Below are 15,028 nucleotides of genomic sequence, written 5' to 3'. Positions count from 1 at the left end.
AAAAATAATTCAATGAATATCTCCTTAATTAGTTTAACCCTACAAAGCCCACATCCCTAACCTTAAAGAGTACGGCGGCTTCCTTAAATCATCAATATCTCAGTTGCTCCTTTCCACCAGAAATCATCGATACCTCGATTCCTCCTTTCCACTAGAAATCGATTCTTTCACAGTTGCATGTTCGTCGGCCTATTATGATCGGAAAGAGGCTAGAAGTGAGGGCTCGGTGGTGCTGGTGGATCACTAGCATAGGCGATGGAGGGAGGCCAGCAGCGTAGGGCTGCTCCCCTCAGCTCCATTCTTCTTCTGGTCCGATTGTCTTGAAACACAAAGGTGGTTGCAAATTGGGAGTTGTAAGGCAATAGTAAGTCGTATGGGGTGGTGGCAATCGGCAGGTGGGTGGAATCGGTGATGGAGGAAGCTGTTCAACAATGATTCAATCAATAGTTAAAGACTCCTTCTTTTCTTTTTGTTCTTGTTTGATTTGGCAGAATTACATAGGTGTTCGTTTGATTAAGAATCGATGGATGTTTGTAGAAATGCCTCAAAGAAAATTTGGCAGCTTTGTTGTAGAAATGGCCTGAAAGAAATTTTGATTTCTATGTTGCACGCCAGGTGTTTGTAGAAATGCCTCAAAGAGTATTTCTTTTATTTTCTTCATTAAACCTTTTGATATGTTTTTTTGTTGTTTTATTAACTCCTTATTTGTTAATTACCTGAGTAACATCAATCTTTGCTATTGGTATTTGATTTTTTTCAATCAATTTAGGGTGAAGATTTGATTAAGGGTTTATAAGAGATTTTCACAAATTTGAGACTTTTTAGAACTTAAACATTGTATGAATGAGAAAACTCTTCTCAAAAGCATTTGTAATCACCTGATTAAATAAGCAATATGTGAAAATATCAAAATCTAACCTTCTAATATTTGAAAATTATTAAACTTAACATGTTCCACTGTTCACAATTTTATAATCTTGATTTAGTAGCAAATTTTATGTAATCTATCAGAATATATTCTATGTATTCTATCATATTTTATGTATTCTTCCAGAATATATGAAATGCTAGGAATTGCAAGTAACATTATAGTAATTCTGACAGAATACATTTATAAATTCTATGCTTTGGAATGTTTATATATAGAGAAATATGATTGCAAATGGAAAATCACATGCTTTTAATTCTTTATAGTGGCATGTAAAGTTATAACTAGTAGATTTTATTCTATGTATTCTGCGAGATTGTATTCTATGTATTATGCAAGATTATGTTCTGTATATTCTACCGGAATGAATTATATGTATTCTCCCAGAATGTATAAATTAATAGGAATTGCAAGCAACATGTTTTTAACCATTATTAGTTTTTGTTGCATTTGTGATAGGAATGGTCGGAAGAATGGCTTGAAGACCTGATAAGAATGACTTGAAGAATGAGCCAAAGATTGATGACACTCACAGTTTAAGAATGTTCTTATTTTTTAAGAATTACACTTGTATTTATTCATTAATTGTATATTCAAGAATGCTAATTTTTTATGATATTCTTTTAGAATATGTATAAATATATTACAATGTAGAAGGCTACTAGTATGTAAGAATATGTATGAATTTGTATTTAAGTTCGAATGTATATGAAAATATTAAAATGTTGTTATTCTTCAACTAGGAGTTCAAGAATTCTGTTATTCTTCGTTAATATTCTACTAGAATTAAACTCTCAAAGAACATCATTCAAACAAAAATTCATTCTAACGGAATAAAATCGGTTATGTTTACAAATTATGTTTAGAATTAATTAAAATTAATTTAAAAAATTAAGATTCTAAAATTAGAAGTGTTAATGATCCCTTAAAATCCGAAAATTACTTTTTTAAAATAGGTTAATTGACCAAAATACCCTTTTTTTGAAATTTGTGTGATTATATGGTACATACTACTCTATTGTAATATCATAGATCCTCATATCATAATCATTGATTTTATTCATCCGATGGTCCAGATCTGTGCATTCTGGCACACAATAGTTAGTAAAAACAAAATAACCTAAGTCTATATATATATATATATATATATATATATATATATATATACACACATATATATATATATATAGTGAGTTTAGGTACTTAATCTTATGTACCTTTAAAGGTATATTCAGTTTTCTCATATATATATATATATATATATATATATATATATATATATATATATATATATATATATATATATATATGTTCAGGTTCATTTGAGACCATTCTAATTTTGTGAGACCGTGAGACCAAATCTAAAAATAAATTTAAAATGCAAAATAAATGGAAAAACCAAAAATCCTTTTTTAAAATATTATTTTCGGAACTTGAATTAACTAAAACAAATAAAAAAATAAAAAAAATCTCGTCTTTTTTTTTGAAAAATACGTGAAATATTCTAGTAGAATATTACACTAACATATTCTAAAAAATAATTTTAAAATGAAAAATAAATAGAAAAATCTAAAAATTCTTTTTTTAAATATTATTTTCGGAACTTGAGTTAACTAAAAAAAATAAAAAATAAATAAATAAATTCCATTTTTTTGAAAAATACGTGAAATATTCTAATAGAATATTACACTGTACATATTCTAAAAAGTAATTTTCAAATGCAAAATAAATGAAAAAATCCAAAAAATCTTTTTTTTAAATATTATTTTCGGAACTTGTATTTACTAAAAAAAATTTTAAAAATGCGTCTCACGATCTTACATGAACCTAACCTTATATATATATATATAACGATGATTTTGTAGACAATCTTAACATACATTCACCTCATGCTTCGTTTACAGGGGACTATTAGACGTATATTCGTATTATTTATCAATATTAGATATGCTTTACATTTTTATCTCAAATATACTTGCCATATTTCATAGGACATGTATGTTTATTTAAGCAAATTCATATGATAAATGATTAAAGAGTTTGAGTTTTTCACGAATGATGAGAATGGTGATAACATTGAGATTGCACTTTTCATCATTGTCTCAAACTAACTGCATTATTATTTTTAGCTAAGATAATTACGTTTAATTATGCGAGACTGATCTAACATAACCACATAAGGTTGTTGCGGTTCATAATTTCTTTATATTACAATGTTATAAATAAGATTTTATACATTAGAAATCGATATATGACATTGTTTTTTTTAGGAGAATTGTAAATTAAGGATATTTACGGTACATATTTAAGCTTATGTAAATTTTGAACTTCATATACGATATAATGTAACGCTCTTGAGTTCAAATATTCCATTGATGTAGTATCAAATAAATGTGTTACAAGCATATCAACCGAAAGACCTGTCTCTCACTCACCTTTCTGACTCAGAGTGTTGACCTGAAAAGGTCAAAGTTGGGTATGCATTTATGACTCAAGAAGATCCTGAACCCAAACTCCACACATGCTTTAATGAATGAATGCGTTTTTCACGCTGTTGGTTTGTTTAGTCTGATGTCATTGACTTCTCATCATGACTTTTTTGCTATATATACCTTTGATTCATCACCACCTTTTCCTTCAATTTTTATCAGGGATTTTAATTATACTGTGAAGACTCTATTTAAATGCAATAAATCAGAAGATTTACCACTATACCATACATGATTTTTAGCCGCATAATAATCATTGAACCAGTAGTTGCTTGGGTATTAATTATTATCACCGGATATGAATTTGAGTTTTGCTTTTGCAAAATAGATTGTTTCTCTTTTTATGATAAATCTTTAGTTTTGTCTTATTAAATAGCAGACAGCCTTTTAGAATATCACAATATGGTCGATTCATGATTCTTTGTCCTATTTGAAGTTTTGAAGACTAAACTTTATACAATTGTTAAAAATGAAGTCAAAGAACAAAAGTTTTAAATACCGTAAAAACTAGAGGCGAGTAGGTCAAAACTCAAAACTGAAAAGGTAGAGCATCAAACTTTAGACGCCACAACAAAATCACAACCTTTTTTTAATGTAACTTAAGACGAGTATGTATAAGTTTTGACAACTTGTCAAGATAAGTTGATAATGTTTATAATTATTTAATCTCATGTATTTAGGCTAGCTTACTAGCTTTCTAAAAGACTCTTTGTCAACTCCAAAATGATCCTCTTCTATTTCCAAATTCAGGCGCAAATTCAAAGTCATATGAGACCAAGTCTCCGCCATCGGTCACCCAAGTGATATGCTCGACAAAAGCCATTGGTTCCTTTGTAGACTTGATCCTTCTTTTGAGACTTTCTCTACAACCAATCAAGCCACAATCATCATTTCGTGACCTTGTATCCTAGGCTGAGGGCCATGAGTTATTTCTTACGACCATACAAAGATCTTCTCAACCTGATGTTGCCTTTACCACCGACAAACAACAATCCTTGACAATAACTTCTCACGGTGGTGTCGCTTATGGACGCAACCATTGTCGAGGCTCCTTTTCTAGTGGTCGTGGACATGAACCAGTGCATTGCCAACATTCTCGGACAAGCAAGCATTACATGCATTCTTGTCCGACCTTAAGTACCTTTGCTCAAGGATCAAATCATAATGCAAACTAGAAACAAGTTCTTCAAGTTCAATGTCACGTCACTTATGGATCATATGACATACTTCGCCACAAATCTTGACTCTTATTTCTCTTAATATCTGAGCAACAAGCATATTGTGTTTGTGTTTAGCAATGTTAATACTTCTCTTATTTTTCATATTGGTAAATCATCACTATCGAAAAAGACTGGATGTATTTTTAGTACCTCACATCACCATGAATCTTATCTGGATTAGGCCATCCAGATTATCTACCACTAACCACTAATATGATGAGTGTTATCTCATCACCACACACAACCATTAAAATGTTGGTATATCAACCATTATATCCCTCTTTATATTTATATATATATATATATATATATATATATATATATATATATATATATATATATATATATATATAGATAAAAAGAGAAAGAAAATAATTGGTTGTGATGGTTCATGCTTCCCGCCACAAATGACCACAAAAACTTTAACTACTAGCCACAAATAAACACTCGGGGTGTCGTTCGCATTTGTTGTTCATGGCTAGTTAGACCACAAGGAGCATCATGACTAATATACCATATGGTCTTAGTAATTAGCGACAACCTTTTTTATATTTTCTTTGGCAACTAATAGGTTGGTGCGTGTGAGCAATATGTTATCACACCCACAGGTTGTTATCTTATCATCCTAGTCATATATAATATTATAAGATCAAATATGGAAATTGACAACACCAAATAACTTGTTATAACACCATCTAATTTCCATTTCATTATTTTATTATTTCTTTTTTTCCATTTTTTAATAGTTATAAAAAACAAATAAATTAATAAAATATGATATTTTAATAAATCCTAAATTAAACAAAACATTTTAAAAAAATAATTACAACAAAAGACAAAATAATAATGGGTACTTTTTTATATTTTTAAATATATAGATAATGACATTAACATATTTTATAAAAACTATAAAAAATAATTGGTATAATCTAATTAAAAACAAGTTGATTTAAAGAAACCTAGAAGATTTTGTTAAAAATAATGGTATATAGATTAATATACTAATTAAAGCTCAACATTCTTAGGAACAGTATCTTACCCAAGATACTGTTCATGGGTTACTTTAATTCTACCTGGGTTTGTTAGTCCACAGCTACTACGATCCTCTTCTTCACCGCTTTAATTTAATGAACATTGATCATCGCTCTTCTAAAACCCTCTCAAAACGTGAATCACCCGTCGCTTCCTTGATATTTAGATGTGCTCCAAAATTTTTTTTTTCTAATTTTCTAGGGTTTGCTTATGTGCTCGCCGTAGCTGCCGTTCGAAGAGCACCACCGTCAAACCACCGCTACAGGATGGTGACACCGCTTTATTTTTTATTCATATTTGCATCGATCTCCGTCCAAAACTCACGCTTATTCACCAAATACAATGAGATATCCACCGATCTCCGTTACTTCTCACCTTATGTTTCCTTTTATCTCTATAGTTAGTGGACTAGAACATCACCATACGTGCAACAGAAACCGCAGAAGCTACAATTACACGCACCACCACATCACCTGTATTTGTTTGCCTTTGACCGAGGGTGTGGCTTCTGCTTAATTCGTTGTCACCAATAAAATTGTTTTTTTCAAGAGCCACAGAAGGAGAACAGGAGAACAGATATTGCGTTTTCGTTGCCAATTTGCCCTACACTTTCTCAAACCTACAGGCAAGCTTTTTCAGTACAGTTATGTATACGTTTTTGTGTGTGTGTGTGTGTTTTGTTATTTAGAGTGAAAATGTTGTATGATTGTTAAAACAATGATAGGAGGGAGCAATAAACAGCTAAAAAAATTGTTCTTCGACTGCTAAAGAAGCATCAGACCTTTTTTTTTCTTATTTGATTTCGTTGGTTTATTGATTCTCCTTTCTGAAGCTTAGTAAAACCTCAACTGAATTATGCCCACCAAGTATTTGTTAAAATGTCAAATAGAGATTTTTTGTCTGTTACATCATTGCTTGCACATATGGTCAATGTAACCTCACCAGATCTGTGAATTAGTAATTTGTGATTGAGGAGAAATGATTTTCTTGATTCATATGATAAGGTATTATATAATTTTGAAAAAAAAAATCTTGATTTTATAAATATATATATGATAAGTTGGAGGCTGAACTTGAAGAATTAGAAGGTGTTGAGCTGGAAGAACAGCTTCTTAGTGTTTTTCTGTATTTGGCTAAGCAAAGATGATAACAGCATATTGGTCTATCGACTTCACCGAGTGCAGATTTAAGACGCTTAGAGGTGCATCTGTATGTCAATCCTACTCACCAAAAACAAAAACAAAATGTACGAAGAGATGCAGGAAGCCACACAGGAGGAGACATAAGAACAGAAGGTCACTCATATCTTCTTTTTTCCAATGCTTTCCATATGTTAAATGGTTTTTGTAATGCTCCACTGTTAGTAATTTACTTCCAAATGCTTTTAATGTACCAACAACATTTTGTATATGTCAACTTACATTACCATATAGAAATAGGAGAGCAAAAACTGGAATATACTAACCCATGCGAAGCATGGGTAGCTACACTAGTTATAATAAAAAGTAAATCTTTAGTTTTCATAAATTTCTTTTGTTAAGAAAATATATGTAGGAACCATAAGTGGTATAAAATTAAAAGGTGTAAAATGTAACATCTTCAAAACTTGTGGGCTTTAAAAATATAAAGTTTTATGATTAAAAAAAAAAAAAAAAAAATCTTATCTTCAAAACCCCACCTGCTGCAAGAAAAGAGAGAAAGAGTGAGGCAAACAAGTTCGGCGACTTTAAAGTCAGACACTCCGACAAGTCTCAAGGTTACAACGATGTCCATGGTGGTCCGACAATGAGCAAGAACAAGTCCGAGGTCCATTGCAAACCAAACGGCCGAATTTTCCCTGTTACCATGGCAACACGTAACCATATGACGCTGGAAAACGTGCACCCGGGACAGTGTTTTTCATGTTATATGGCTTGAGGGAGTGGACTCGCCACCCCTCCCGCCAAACAAGGTGCTAACATATCAAACACCACTCCTTTGGATTTACCAAGGGAGGTGTCAAGAATTTGTCGCCAAGCAAATAGCAATAGTAAAGAAGAGAGAGAATATGTATTGGTTGATTATGATTGGTTCATAGCTATTGTTTATTTTTTTTCTTTTTTTTTCTTTAAAATGAACCCTATTAATTTAGCACACTACCATTCCCTACCAAATGCGAAAAGCTAGTTGCAAAAAAAAAAAAAAAAAAAAAAATGATATGACACTCAAAATAATGATGTAACAAGGTGCTAAGAGTGCTACCATTCCCCTTAGCCTAACGCCGGTATTTTGTGCCGACTAATAACAATGTGGTAAAGCGTTGCCCATATCTGATAATCTTAGATTTACAAAAACGGTATCATTAATGGAACTAATTTCCAAAAAATTAATTATCAACGACTTTTTAAATTATTTGATTGTGTCGTTGGAAAAAAAAAAAAAAAAAAAGTAGTCTTATACGATTCATAAAGAAGTGTATAGTCAAAATAAATAATTTTAATCTTAAAGTTTGTCTCTCTTATCTTTAATTTTTTACATATGTTATTTGAATTATTTAATATTATTTAAGAAACTATCATTAATTTGTAAGAATTTTATTTTTTCTAATTTAATGTCTTAATTTCTTATTTAAATTCGGGAAAACTTTATAAATGGTTTCCATAAAACGGCTGTTGTGGCTTCAAAACTTATAACAAAAAGTCTTTATTGCTTATTATGTCCGTTTGATGTTATTTTATTAACTTGATTGAATGATATTTTCATTATTTCACAGCCATATGGATTATTTACGATGTTTTATCTTATTTAAAAAAAAAATACTATTTTCAAAAGGTTCTTTCCTCTCTTTCCTGAATATAAAAAAAGGAAAAAAAAATGTGTTTGTTATACGGACAAACTATTTCAATAAGATACATAAATTTATTACTAAATCTATGTTTTTTTAAATGATTTACATTCTTTTTGAAGAACGTCTACACAAATTAAATTAGCAGGCAAAAAACTTACCAATTTTCCTGGATGGCTCAAAGGTACATTACCGTTCATGTACCTTGGAGTTCGGCAGATGTAAATATGTCATTAAAGAAAAAATGGAAGCCTATAATTGATCTCTTTTATCCATTCAGATGGCGAAAATGCTATCGTTTGGGGGCAGACTCACCCTCATAAAATTTGTGCTTAATAGTTTACCTACTTACTATTTTTCATTGTTCAAAGCCACGAATGGGATTATTGATGAGCTTGAAAAATTGAGGAGGTTCTTGTGGTGTGGAAAGGACTCTAATTGCAAGATACATTGGGTATCATGGTCAAAAGTGGTAGCATCTAAAAAAGATGGAGGGCTAGGTGTAGGTACTTTAAAAGCCCAAAACCTAGCATTGCTTAGAAAATGGTGATGGAAACTCAAGGAAAAATCTAGTGATCTATGGAGAGAGAGTATAAGTAGTATCCACAATCTTAAAAGGAAACCAGCTACCATCATTGCAAAAGCCTCTATTTCGGGAGTTTGGAGCAATATCGCTAAGCAATCAAATCTCTTACAAAGTCGGACATCAATTACCAGGATCTCTTCACTTTAACCCCAGGTTCGAACATAAGTATCTTATTCTGGAAAGACCGTTGGTGTGGATCCTTAACCTTACAAGAACGATTCCCCAAAGTTATATAAACTGGAGGTAGCAAAATTATGTTTGGTCTCTGAAAGGATTGACCGTTCAGGCTTTCATTGGATTGAAAAGCAAATGATTTAAAGGAGGAAATATTGGAGGATTTTCACAGTCTATGCTCTGTGATTCAGGGGACGAACACACAACCGGTTCTTAACGGATTTTGATTCAATCTTAGCCCTGATGGTAACTACACAATCAATATCCTACGCCAAATGATTGATTCCAGTCACACTCCTCTCGTGGGAACAGTGATAAATTGGTCAAAGGTTGTTTCATTGAAAATTTAATATTTCATGTGGAGAGCAGTTTTGGATAGGCTTCATGTGGCATCAAACTTAGGCAAGAGAGGTGTTAGTGTCCAATCGAATCTATGTTCTCTGTGCAATAACAAATACGAAAAAGGCGATCATCTATTAATTAGATGTAGCTTGGCAATGGAGGCTAGAGCTTGGGTTCTCAAATGGTGCGGTATACCTGTCACTCCATTTGACAACGTGGTCGAATTTAGTAACTTTGTAGATATGTGGGGGAATAGCCCAAGGAAGAGAAAGAAGATCATCGCGGTGTTTATGGGCTATTATGGTCCATCTGGATGGCTAGGAACAACAAGTTGTTTAAAGGATTAACATCAAATCCTGCTAGGATTATCGATGAGGTGGTGTCCATGACTTTTTATTGGTTCAAGTATAGAACTTCGATGGTTAATTGCAGGTGGATTGATTGGAATATCTCACCCTTTTGTTAATCTTTTTCTGCTTTATGTTGTGTTGCACTCCTATTTGTATATTGTATTTGCCCTCGATTTAGTTACTTTCTAATCGTGTGACCTTATATATATATATATATATATATATATATATATATATATATATATATATATATATATATATATATATATATATTCGTTTCCAAAAAAACAAGCATGTCATCATCAAAATCCAAACCAAGGTAGTTTTAGGGGAAATTTACTCTAAAAACCATATGAACAATAGACGACATTTTTTTGTAACTAAACCCCAATTGATTTGAAAGACAAACAAATCATAATCACAAATCAATTTCAATCTGAAATTTGTGCCTCTATCTAACAACAATCAATAACTCCACAACATTTGAAAATTCAATGGGAAGAAACTTTGAGATTAAACGAGAATTCAACGGAGTAATTGAAGAACTGCAAAACTTTCAATTGTAAGAAAGAAGGAAACTTCAAGATTGTAAAAAGATCATTAAATTTATCTGATTCCGATTGTAAATTCAGTGGAAAGAAACTTTGAGATTGAGTGATTTATTGAAACGCGCCTTCCAGCTGTCAGAGCTTTTTCTTGTAATTCACATAGCCACATGTTTTCCATCGTCATCGTGATCCTCTTCCTTCTGAGGTTTTTTTTTCACAACATGAAGTTCCTCACTCCAAATGATCCAATCATGTCCCATGGACTTAGATCTAAAAAAATGAAAACATTAAATACATTAGATTCTTGATTATAATCCAATGGATTCAAAGATTGAAACAATATAATGGAAGGTACCTTGGTGTTTTCCCTTTCTTTGATTCTACACCTATAATCACAAATCACGGACATTTTGATCTTCTTCATTGTTTTTAGGGTTTTACTATAACCCCACATCCGAAAGCAAACCACCATCCACCTCCTATCGTTCATTGAGAAACAAGTCATCTGGGATTCTAACAACAAAAAAAGGAAACGATTACCAAATCACTACTGATGAGGAGCCAAAACAGAAAGAAGGAGATGAAGTACGTTTTGGTCATAGGAGGAGTTGTTAGAAGAATGGGATTAGGTTGTGTTTCACCATCCCTTCTCGTTGATCTTTGATCCATCTGCTTATTTTTGTTTCAACATTTCTAGGTTTTCTTCTTTAAAAAAATAGAACACTTTAATACCCTTTTGTTGGTGATTTTAGTGTCACCATGTCATTTTATGTAACTGAAACTAACATATGAGCTAAGGGGATTCTTAATTTGTACTCTAATATATATACGGTTTGGTGCGGAGTGCATACATGTATTAGATCGAATTAGAAGCCGGTTCGACGACTAGTCTGGGTTGTGGGGGCAGCGCCCCTAGGTCCGAGGTTTCCAAAGGGGCAGTGCCCCTTTGGCAGGGTCTAGGGGCAGCGCCCCTATCGGGGTCCAAGGGGTAGAGCCCCTGGTTGGGGTGATTATGGTAACATATGGGAACATAGTGGAAAATTCAATTTCTTGAGGGTGATTATGATAAAACTAACAAAACTTGTTAGTTTTGGTAACCTTAAATTCTCATTAAATCCAGATTATCCTGTCTTGCTTCCAAAGCAACTAATGACAGCCCAACCCTAATAAACCCTAATCTCGTTTAATATATAAACGGTCTTCAGTCTCAGAAGAGGGTTACAAATTTTAGCTCTTATTTCATCAAACTCTCACAAAATCTCTCTAGTAAATTAGCTTACGCTTTTTGTGCCTAGAATCGCAAGTGTCCACTTGGATTATCCTAGGTTGAATTTCTTGCAACACAGGCATATGATAGAAATATTAGTTCGGAAAGTTCTCTCACGATCCACGTTGGTATTCAGATCTCCACCATAAACCCTTAATTTTCTTACACCTTTTGTATTTACCAACTAGGCTTTAGATGTTCTTACTAAAATCTTGATTTCTCTCTCATGCTTCATTAATGGGGTTTTTGAAAGTTTAAAGAGAGGGTAAATTTTATAAAGCAACAAGAGAGAGAGAGAGAGAGAGAGAGAGAGAGAGAGAGAGAGAGAGAGAGAGAGAGAGAGAGAGAGAGAGAGAGAGAGAGAGAGAGAGAGAGAGAGATTATATTAAATAATATATTTAATTTTATCTTTTCTTTTAGAAATAATACAAAACCTCATAAATGGTCTATGTGTCAAATGAATGATAAATATATTTTGAATATTTTAATAAAACAAGACTTAACTACAGAATAATAACAATGCGAACAATGAGGACCAAAAATAAAATTTTTTTGAAATCATATGAACAATTGACAGATTTTTTGAATTTAAACACTATATGTCAAATTTCTAAAAAACAATATCGCCATTTATGCAATTCACTCTTTAAGTTATTTGTCAGTCTTTTACATTATTAGAATTTCCAAACTACTACAATTTTACTATTAACTTCACAAAAAGGTATACATTTATCCCAATTATCGGGAAAAAAGGTCGATATAACACAAGCAAAATCTAATGGTTAAGAAATCCCAACAATGGCAAATTGGTAAAAACATATAAAATGCCATCTTAGCTGCAGGTATTTGTCTTGTTTAAAATCACAAACAATGACTTAAAAAAAGTTCACATTTATTATTATTATTATTATTATTATTATTATTATTATTATTATTATTTGCAATTTAACAGGCGTTTGCATTTTCCCTGCTTGTTCTTCATTTGGGTAAATTTTTTGACAAAGTGTCATTAAAGATAAATATATAAATTAGAGAAAATGACATATATATCTTATTAAGTTTTTAGGATTTACCAATTTAATCATTTAACTTATTTTGTGGCTTTATAAAGTAACGGAGTTGTAGGCAACCTATCTATTTAGTCCCCATACTAGTTTTAACCGATTTCCTTGCCACATCTACATTATTTGACACATCATTCTAGTCAACATTCAAACTTGGACCTTAATTTCGCGGTTAACTACTTTGAAAGTCAACACATGCTTCAATTCAACTTGCTACTGTACCAGCTCCTGCGACATCAACAAATACCACATCTGCACTCTTACTGTGTAACACCCCGAGTTCAGAAGTGCGAGTTCAGGGTTCTTAGTGTAAATAAGAAAGTCCGACTCGGCGAGTCGATGGATAAACTCGGCGAGTCGAGTCGCGATTCTGGTCACACGTTAAGTGACCAACTCGGCGAGTCGTAGGCTGGACTCGACGAGTTGGTGCTGAAGAGAGAAAACCCTAATCCCGGGGTTTGTGCCTTATATAAAGAACATAACACCTCTTCCCCAGCCTCTTTACCTTCCCTTTGAGTTCCAGAAGCCCTAGATTCGTGTGAACTTTCCTTTGTGAGAAATTAGAGCCTTGGAGGAGGGAATCTTGGAGGGGAATTGAAGAGCAAGAAGATTTGGAGCAAGGGGCTTTGCATAGATTTGGTTCATTCTTCAGTAGGAGCTTGCATTGGAGGTAATAGATCTGTTCTTGAGCTTTTATGCATCTAGATTTATCAAATGTGGGGTTTTTAGGGCATAAATGAGGTCCAACTCGAGTTTGGTGTAAGATTTAAGGTTGCAACCTCAGATCTAGGCTTGTAATGACCCTAGTAGCCATAAAATCTATGATCAATTAATAATACAGCGTATCAACGTTTTCTATATATTTTAATATTTTTATAAACCAAGAAATAAAAATAAAATGATATTAAATATTTAAATGAAAACTAAATATTTTTAATAGAAAATATAGCGACGGTACATATATCTACAACGACCATTGTTTCATGTATGTAAACAAGTATACACCAATCTGAAATGAAAATCTACACACACATCCAAAAATCTCATTCTTCCCACCACTAGAAGTTGTAGGGAAAATAAAGAGAGAATGAGGAAAAGAAAAGTGGTGAGTTGACAGTTGGGGTTGCCTGACGGTTGAGGCGAATGAGTATCTTCTGTGGTTCGACCAGGCGAAGACACACACACCAAAAAATCCAATTGTTCCACTAGAATTTTATGTACAAATATATTTGAATTATTTTTATGTACGAAAATATATTTGAATTATTTTGTTATGTATTACATTGGAATTTTATTTTATTATTATTATATCGTATTTGAAATCACTTATTATCAAGGTTCTAAAAAAAGTTCGTCATAGCGCGGCATAGCTCTGAAGCTTGTACATGCAGCCAAGTTTTACCAAAATGTCGCATTAACTAATATATGTGTTATAATATACGGTGATGTTCAATTAGTGTTGTAGATTGATGTTGACTGAATTGAGAACTTAAAACCGTACATAAAAGAAATTTCATGCAACTTTTACGCCTCAAAGATAGAAAAGAAAAAAATAAAAAGTACATATAGGCCCTTCTTATTTACCAAATCATACTTTGTTCCTATTATTTGATTGTAGGTCTATATAAGTGGAGAATAACTTTCTATTTTTAACATTTTCTTTGACTTTTTGTTTATTTGTAAGATTTGTTTAGGATAAACAATAAACAAAGGCAAAAAAATTACTCTTAACGGTTGTGGTTTTAGAGCAAACAAATATTGAAAGAAAAATATTAATATTGTAATTTGTAATTGTGATTTAACTTTTATTTTTTTGTTTTAGATTTTGATGCACATTATGTTTTTGTTTAACATTATTATAATATTATGGTTGTGTGTTTATTTGCATATTATGATTTTGATACACATTATGTTTTTGTTTTAGATTTTGATTAAGATCTTTCCAAAAAAAAAAAAAAAAAGGAAACGTGATTCAGGGGAAAAAAATCGATATATGCTTAGTGCTAACTATGATATTTTCGTTTTTTTTTTCCTAGCATTCAAAATAGTAACATGAAAGGGCTCCATTTTTTTTTTTATCTTTTCTCTTAGCCATTGATTCATCTTGATCAATCCTAATTGTTATCTAAATGTTTTCATTAAATATCGAATATTATTAACCATACAAATTATTATAGTATCAACAGAAAGAAATTTTTTAAATT

This window comes from Lactuca saligna, chromosome 2, assembly GCF_052625555.1.
Source record: "Lactuca saligna cultivar CGN05327 chromosome 2, ASM5262555v1, whole genome shotgun sequence".
Classification (NCBI taxonomy): Eukaryota; Viridiplantae; Streptophyta; class Magnoliopsida; order Asterales; family Asteraceae; genus Lactuca; species Lactuca saligna.
This window is presented reverse-complemented; position numbering follows the sequence as displayed.